Source organism: Opisthorchis viverrini (genome assembly GCF_000715545.1).
Source record: "Opisthorchis viverrini unplaced genomic scaffold opera_v5_490, whole genome shotgun sequence".
NCBI lineage: Eukaryota > Metazoa > Platyhelminthes > Trematoda > Opisthorchiida > Opisthorchiidae > Opisthorchis > Opisthorchis viverrini.
Genome location: NW_008752148.1, coordinates 175357 through 184594, shown reverse-complemented (window position 1 = coordinate 184594; position 9238 = coordinate 175357).

Below are 9238 nucleotides of genomic sequence, written 5' to 3'. Positions count from 1 at the left end.
GCAGGTTGCAATATGTGTAAACAGATATTGAGAACGACAATGTTTTCATTCTACCATCTCAAATTCCTAATCTCCTAAGACAAATCTTTGTTTTCCTGTTGGATAAATAAATTTCAGACTTACACGCACACCAGGACGGAGATCACCCAAAGTGGACGTGTGTCTGAAAACGGTAGATGGATCAGAAAAAACACTGATCTGTACTGAAATTTAAAGTCAAAAACGCCTGAATACAGTAGTGCACCGGTTGAATGAAACATCTTGGTGCATATCAGATGCTGAAACGTACTCAATTTCTTGCTTAGCCTGGACCACCTTTAAGGCTTTCTGCCACCCTTTAAGACGCAAAGACATACTTTTGGAATGCTGTGGATGTGTTGAAATTCCCATGGTGTTTGGCTGAAGAGATGCAGAGAAAACTAGCCTTTTGTCACACGTATCGTCATTATCTATATGGAAAGGTATCTCGTTTCTTCTAAAAGCTAATTCGTTCGTATCGCGGCACACAAGTCAATGTTGCAGACCACTGCCTTTGTCCATCTAGGTCGATAACTGGGTGAGCTTATTTCATGCAAACCTAAATCGACCGGTGTTATTTTGATGTGCAGATCAGCTCAGTTGCGTGTTTGTACCGGTAAGGAGAAGAAGGCCTTTGCTGCGGAGTTATTTATTAGAAAATGCCAACTTAACAGTTACAAAACTGAATATCCATCTTCAACTTGAACGCGTCTTCTTGAACTTGCTTGGATGTTCATTAACTGTTGCTCAGTTGCAAGCAAATGCTCCAAAGTTTCTCCACAAATTGCGTAATAGACCTTACTTGTCAAGAGACGCAAGGCGTATTTATAAGAAAACGTACTACTCACATGTCTCCAACAGTAGTACCACCGTTGCACCTGTATGTGATTACAACACCCGCAAACATGTACCAGATCAATGGTAAAGATATAGATCGGACAATGATGCAGACCGAGACTAACAGAATGGTAAAACCGTTAGCAAACAGCGAAGATATAGATCGGACAATGATGCAGACCGTTAGCAAACAGGAGCGAGCAAGTGAGCATTGTTTGCGCGTGAACCGTTTTTTGTCCCCCATGTGAGACCGGAGATACGGAAAACAAGATAAATGGACAAAAACCGAGTGTCTGTCAGATTTTCTTATGTCCGCTCGTAACTTTAATCCGTTTATAATGAGAGTATCCTCCACACACCCTCATAGAGTTACTTGGGTTAGTTTGGGGTACCCCAAATGGTCGAAAGTTGATTAGTGTTCTAATTAGACTATAGTCATTTTCACCTAAAACGATTAACGTACCCACGACGTGTCCTCTCCCAGAGGCGGCGCCCAATAAATCCGATTGGGAAATGTACATTAAGGCCAAGTACTGGTGAATCGCTTCTCAGAATTTGTACAAAACGTCTGAGTCTACCCTCTGAAACACTTGAACTAACCTAGGCTGGACTTTTTAACGCTCGCTCAGTTTCAGGAATTTGTTTAGAAAATAATGTGTATTATGTAGTTCAAAAATGTGTACAATGGAGCCCTATCAACAAAAAAATGAGGGAAAAAGCATTTTTTTAAATACAGAGGAGCATCATCAGATTGTACCTCACGGCAAAATGGAAGAAGTGTATATCTGACATCGTGTGGAAATAATCGCGTCATGGAAGACGCCACCATCCTCAAAGACGTCCTCAAGAAGTAGACCAGAATAGCATGCTAGTGTCTCTCTTCAACTCAAATGTGACACAGATGTTACACAAATCCCGGGTAACATTCAAAGATGTATCCCGAAGGTCAAAATCAGAAGAAAACATCAGAGGTGTTAGTAAATGTGCAAGAGAAGAACCGAATCGTGGATAACTCTTGAGAATGAAAATCAAGCAGTCTCTAAACAAAAAAAACCAGGCCAATAGGTCTATTAATCTTTGGTTGAAAAGTAGGCCCACTGACGATATCCCTTCTTCCGGCAATGATATATTTGCAAGCCAATTGCATAGCTCACTGAACAAGCCGAAGATCACCAGATCAAAATGTTATTTAAGGAGATGTGTAGACTGAGTAAAGGCGTAACCAGACGTCTAACGTAAATAACAATAAAGACTAGATTGAGTGACGGTAAACAATGGAAAAAATAAAGTTTAACAAAGAAATAATCATCCAAGATGAGTATCTGAGTTGGTTCACACTGAGAAAAAGTGGGGTTCGCGGAACGCACTGCTTTCAGCGGCCAAGAAGTGAGTGTGCAGCGGGTCTCCACACAAGATAGAAACAATCGCTCAACGGACATTCGGAATTTCAAAGATCGTTTTATTTCTGCACTTACTGTTCATAAGCAGTTTTGGCCTTTAGTACTTCCACATGACCGAATCAAAGGTGCCACGCGAGGCCAAACGGTGGCCTCTTACAAAATGATGGTAGATCGCAAGGCTCGATCTCCCCACAGAAGTGTGTAGGACAAGCAGTTCTAATGATTCCAAAAAGAATGAAATCACTCTACAGTGCATCTCGGTCTTTCAAAATAGACTAGTTCCATGAACGGGATTAACTGTCCACTGTATGTTCCAAAACCCCTCATACTATCAAGAAATACAGGAAGCAATTTTGTCCAATTTTTTGTCCCAACTACACCGTGTATTTTCTCACATGCTGTCGTCAGCACGTAAGGCAGCGAAGTATCGGTGTTGAAAACCGATGTAAGGTCCAACAGTATACCCTGGCCCTATTTCTCCCTGCCGACTTGTGGGAGTTAGCACAGTCACCCTGCTTTGTATTCGACAAAAGCAACTATCAAACCATGCAGGGGAACTACTCACAAAATTGTTAAAAACTTTTCGAACGGTTTTGCCATTTTTGCGGCTCATCAGTCCCCGAGTTTTATGTAAACCTCATGTTCTGCTTGAAATCATGATCGAGAGATCCAGTTTAGCTTCTCTTGAAAACCAAACGGATGCACGCAAATGGATGTATTTGTCGAACTATCAGACCACTTAAAGTCTGGAATTTTCGCATCTTCCATGAAGTAAATAATACAGCCAGAAACACCAATCAGAATGTGTGAGAACGGCCGTCTACAAATATCTGAGGTCAATATCATGAGCTTACAAGTTCTATGGACGGTCAACGCTCATGCGTTTTCTACCATGTGTGAACGAATATTACGTAGCAGAACCGTGTCCGAACGTAAGCTACGATACACAGGTTTCAAAACAAACTGGTTTTTAGGTTGATTTTGATGACGACAATCCGCTGGCACAATCAGATATCGCGGTAACATCAATCCTATCATCATATGTCGAACTGGACAGAAAATTGACTTGGGGGGCAGTGGCATCCACCTCGTTACTGAATCTTCCCACAAGCTATCACAAAGAAATATCACAAACGAGAAATTCAGCTGGGTTCTAGGGGAGTCTCTCAAAAAACCAAATTAGTTTGCAAATGAGTGTATTTCGCTATCACATAGAAGTTTGGAGATTAGGTTTTCATTAGTGGTTCGTGACCACGACAGTAACAGAAAATATGCAACATAATATCTATTCTTCAACGAGGCCCCGTAGTCTTCTACCAATATTTGTGAAATAGTATATTCAACAAATAAAATGGAAAATTAACTAATGGCGTCTTTTTACAGCTTTCATGCTTTCTAGTTTCGGTTTGGATATCTCCCCGTCCAAAGTTTTTCCTCAGTTTCACCTTCAGATTGCTCACACAACCGCTTCCGGCGCCAAGATTAATTTTTCAAATTTGGAATTAAATTTTGCGATTTTTTGTTGAATAACTTGCGTCAACTTGGCGTGACTGACACGAATAACCGGTTGTTCTGAGAAAAAAGAATACTGAACGAGGTGGAATTCTTTACGTAGGCAAGACCAATACTTTGATGAATAATAAAGGGGTAAATGCTTGATCAAGTATGACGGTGAAAATTAGAAACCAGGCAGAATGTAAGTGTTAAAATTTTACGTTTCCCTTGTCCCGGAGGACATTTTTGTCAAGCAGAAAAACGTGATATCAAACTAAAAGCAATTTCTGGTGAGCTCAGTGATCCAGTTTTGTTAAGCATGTTGAGGCAAGTCCACATCAATCGAAAATCAATAGTTACAATTAGATCTTTCTAGATATTGATTTATTACAGTTACTGAAATCGTCCTCCTGCAAATTGTTTGCAAATCAATTTTCAGAAATTTCATTTTTGGTGAAATCATTTATTTATTTATTCATTTATTTGTTTATATATATATATATTTATTTACATAACTGAATTTGATCCAAATAATCCTGAAATGGACTGGAACCTTCTATTACTTTGCCTCGAATTTATGATCAAAACTTTGCGTAACTGATGAATTTAGGGGATATAACACCCTTCACTCAGACTGTCCGCTTTATGCGACTTGATACTGGTTGGTTCGTTGATCCCGAATTTCACGGGCGAATCACCAAGTGTCTGGTGCTGTTCGAGGGTAGACTTATTTTTCACTAACAGTACCACGTAAAACAATTCAAAACTATTAATGACCTTTCAACTCATAATATTTAATTATACCTCTTGAATTTTCTCGTTAATGCTATTTCTGTAGACAAAGTACCTATTAGTAATCCGGGGTGAATATTTTATATCAATAGCACATTTGAGTATCAATTGAACAGTAAAAGACGAAAAATTATACAAATTGCTCACATTTGGACGCTAATTTGCTTTTGTCGGAAAACTCAACATAATCTACATTGGGCACTGTAACTGTCTGGTTTTCCTGAAGAAAAACAAAACCGGTCTCTCTCGTTCGAAGATTAATTGCAGATTTACAAGTAGTTTGTTCCATCTAGTACGGCAGTGAAGCATCGGTGTTGAACACTGATATCATGCTGTCGATGATGGTGGTGGTGATGATGATGATAATGTCCCATTTAGACAATGCACGATGCCTAAAATGTCGCACCAGCTGAAATGTGAGGCGGCTTTGTGCAGCAAATTTAGTAGAAGAGCACAACAGACCAGATATTTAGCTGGGCCTAAGTAGATCACTTGTCATAACCAAATCATTGTGTAAACGGGGATAACCGAAACATTTCATCCAAATTGGGTTAAGGTAGAATATAAAGTTAGTAACAGCTAGAGGAATGCGCCAAACTTCTCGTTCGGAGGCCAGCGGATCCTAACAACCGAACATCACAGCATTTGGACGGATGTCATGTGCAGGATACGACCAAACGATGACATGCCCTGATTGGTCAGAATGCTAGCCAATCCGGATCGAGCATCTTTGAGTCGACGCTTCTCGCCCCCTCAAGGCGCAATCTTGTGGAACACTCTGTGACTACGGTATGAATACAGTCGTAATAATTTTCCTTTGTCTCCATAAAGGGCTGTGTAGAGCTACCGTGCCTTTTGATATACCATAGTGGGCGAAGCAGGAATCCAAGGGACCGATACACAGTTGGACTACCGTTCAGCAAGACACAACACTTCTGAGCCCCTGAAATAATTAAACCTGTCGTGGGTTTTCAAAGGGCTTGTAGGAACCTTAAGAACGCTCCGATTCGTTCGGAAAAAAATTCTTTCGCCTGTTACCTGCCATGTAACATTCAACTGAAAATTTATGTCGTACTTTCGTCCGATGACATACAGAAACCTCGGCCTAAGCATATTTAGTTGAATTAGAATTATTTGAGCAACGATCGTTTAGTGAATCCTTTTTAGGAGTAACGCCCACATTCCATGTCCATCCCAAAATTCCACAATTACAGAGAGATAATAGACCTTCCGTCGAAGCTGACTACCCCAGTTAGTGAGGAGGAAATCGTGATACACTTTAGGCGAAACCTTGCCTCAAACAACTGAGCGAACTCTTGATTCGCTTTAACCACACTAACTAGATCACTTTCATCTGTACCTGGTTTCAGACAAAAGAATACGAGTGATCTTTGTGCCTCTCCCATCCGTCAGTAGACTGTGAGTAGTGGAGCATAGTAGTAGTATAACACAGTAGTGGAACATAAGTTTGACGGAAACTTGGCGACTGGGCTCACCTGATGACCATCAAGAGAGGCAAAAGATGTCGTTAGCTGTCAAAGAATTTTAAGCAGATTACTTTATGAAACTTGTGCGACCTCTGAACTTGAACTGGCCTACGAAACATCTGGTCCCACAAGTCTGTCTGCCGTTGACGTCACTTACCTGATTCAGTAACCCATTGACCTGTCCCTCATCCAACCCCCCTCCTTTGAGTTTTATTTCTCTAAAGTGTACGTTGCCTCGATCTTAACCTTTTCCATGTGATTTCTGCTACCATATAAATTTGTGATGTATTATCCAAAGAGGAACAATCACAGAAAACAAGCTTTGTTCGCTATCTTCTTCGTTCTCATGACTACCACGGATATATGAAGACATTGCAACTTAGTTTGATCACTTCGTTTTCATTCCACTTTGACCTATACTGCTGTTCTCTTTCGAAGCTTCGCAGGAGAGATTTCATCGGAGAACCATATCTGTTGGCGCCCAAGTCACATCCAATTTGTTATCTGAATTGTCACGATTTGATCGGTATTGTTTACAGTGTCCAAGCGGAACTCACAGAAAATAAAACTGAAATGGCAAACTTTCATTTCTGTGGATGACTTATACTGAAATTTCTTCAAGATGAAGATCTTTTAAAAAACCCCGTTTGCTGAGGCAGGGGTATTACACCCGCATTCATTGCGAGATTCAGTCGTTTGTGCAATATTCGTACATTGGCCTATTAAGTCAATCAAAACTGACATTTCACGGTTCACTTTGCTTTAAAAGGTTGTATTGACATGCACAAAACACATCATATCGAAATTTTGGTTTTCGAGAAATACACTCATTTGCAAATCCATTTGGTTTTCACGAGAGACTCAAATGAATCTATGGATTATGATATTCTACAACTGAATGTGCTGCACACAGGCCGCCTCATGCTTCAGTTGGCACGATATTCGAGAGATCGCAGTATATTTTCATGAAGGAAACTGCTCACAAGGTTGCTGAAAATTCTTCGACAGCCTACGACCGGTTTCGCCATTGTTGGGGCTCATTAGGTAGGTGCAGTTCCCGGTTACTTTCTACTTGAACAAAGCAGACGTCGGATCAGTGACTCATTGTGTTCAGTACTGATATCAAGATTTTGCGTTAACCTCACGTTCGCCAGCAGTTTGCCTCTTTATTCAGTATCCCAACTGAGATATTTGTTGGTCGCAGGAGTTCCTAGCACTGCTAGAACTGTGTTGTTCCTTATGACTTTTGTTACTCGAGAAGTACTTTCCGCGTTTACAAGCTGGGCTACACAGTTTTCTGGACTTTTCCGATAAACATATCTGCGTGGCCTAATCTAACCGTATAGCATTCGGCCACAAGAAGCTTAAAAAGGTGTTCATTGATTTTACTCAGAAAGACAACCAGTTTATTTCTCCCACAAGATTTTGGACAAATCTTGTTCCTTATAAAACTGTTGTTGTAATGCTAAAGTAGAAAACGATTCTTTAGGGCCCATGGGCTTTTCTGTGTCTGTCTGCGGGGGATCTTGAGTATCTGTTGATCACATGACGAGAACTGAGTGCGTGAGAAATCGCGGTACTGTATTCCGCTAAAACGCACAGTACCTACACCGTTACCCAGCAAACTGTGGCAAAATGGCAAATTGTTCAACTACTGAGTGGTCGCTAGGTAGAAAGCCCATTAAATTCCAGTGAATTAACGTTGTTAAGCATTTTCGAAAAGTCCCCCTTTCTATAAAGCGTTGAAGAGAATAAAAAGAGATTGAATATTAAAAACGTGCCGTGTGATTTTGTGCTTTTCTGTAAATTCATTTTTTTACTGCCTTTAGTCACAACGGTTAGCTAACTGATCTCTAAATGCAAATCGTTTTCAAAAAACCTGTGAAAAAGTTCCAGGTGGGCAGATAATACCACGATGTCATCAGTGGAAGATTGCGGAAACTGTGCAATTTTCCGTTAAAATATTGTAAGGAATTATAGGCCATCAGCTCGCTAATCGGACGCTGTTAACATTAAACACGGAGAACAAAGGTCTCTCGTTAGAGATCTGAAAAAGACGGTTCGAAAAACTAATCATGTCACTGCGATAAGGCACGTGAAACTTAACTTAGTGGCACAAATGTTGTGGCTGCCTACAATTTCGGGCAGTACTTCGCGCATGTCCGACAAAGGGGGACTTTGAACCTATCCACAAACTGCTTGAAAAAGACCTTCAGAAGCCTGAATGAGCCTCTTGGCGGAGATATCACCACTTGATTGTGCGCTTAACACCAGATTACCCGAAGTGAATTATGAACGAAAACTGTTTGGACGTATGCTCTACGTTGGTCAGCTTGCACCTTAACCATGCTTGGTCCACAGTTGGTAACAATACATTTATGAGTTCTATCCACCTTTCAGTCGGGAAATCCGTGCCGGCAATAGATTAAACGGCTTTCCAGAATGGTTTGATTCTACTTTTGAAATGAAATTTGGGTACAAATCTGGTAAAGTTTCCTCAAACCACCAGAATAAGAACTTAGATATTGATGACTTTTCCATATTGAATTCTAACCTGATGATCGTTCTCAAACAAGCTAGAAATCATATCAGTGAGATAGTGGAAAAAATGGTTTCAGTTAGTACGCAGAATTTGTGAAGCCTACTACGATGATCTGCATATATGCTTCATTTACCGCAAAATTGCTTGCTTGGTAAAATTCAACCTGAGATCAAAGCCCAATATACACACGTAAATGTTTGACAATCGATTGTCTTGAATTCAACTCATCTTTGAGGCCCGTTTTATCAACATGCTCCCAAGAAAATACTGCCTTAACTGGTTACTTTTTTCCGTATTTTGGTTCTATCCCCTTGATTTGATTGTGGACCGTGAATAAAGATATTTTAGCGTACAGATACTACTTTGAAGGATTAGCTGTAGTGTTCGTTTGTGTCAAATGACCTCTCTGGACATGTGCTTTGCATGACTCTTAATTGCACGGCAAAAAATTCACTTTGTTGTAACATCCGTTTGAACAAGTCACCGGTATCGCCAACACACTCATCGATCGGCATACAGGCCTCACAGTGAGGGAAACCTACACAAGCTTCATTTTTGATAGATCCGAATAGTAAATTTTGACCTTGATCATGCCTCTTTTCAGTGATTTCTATTCATAATGACCCAATTACACTATCGTCCAAGTTCAACACACCTCATGATCAATA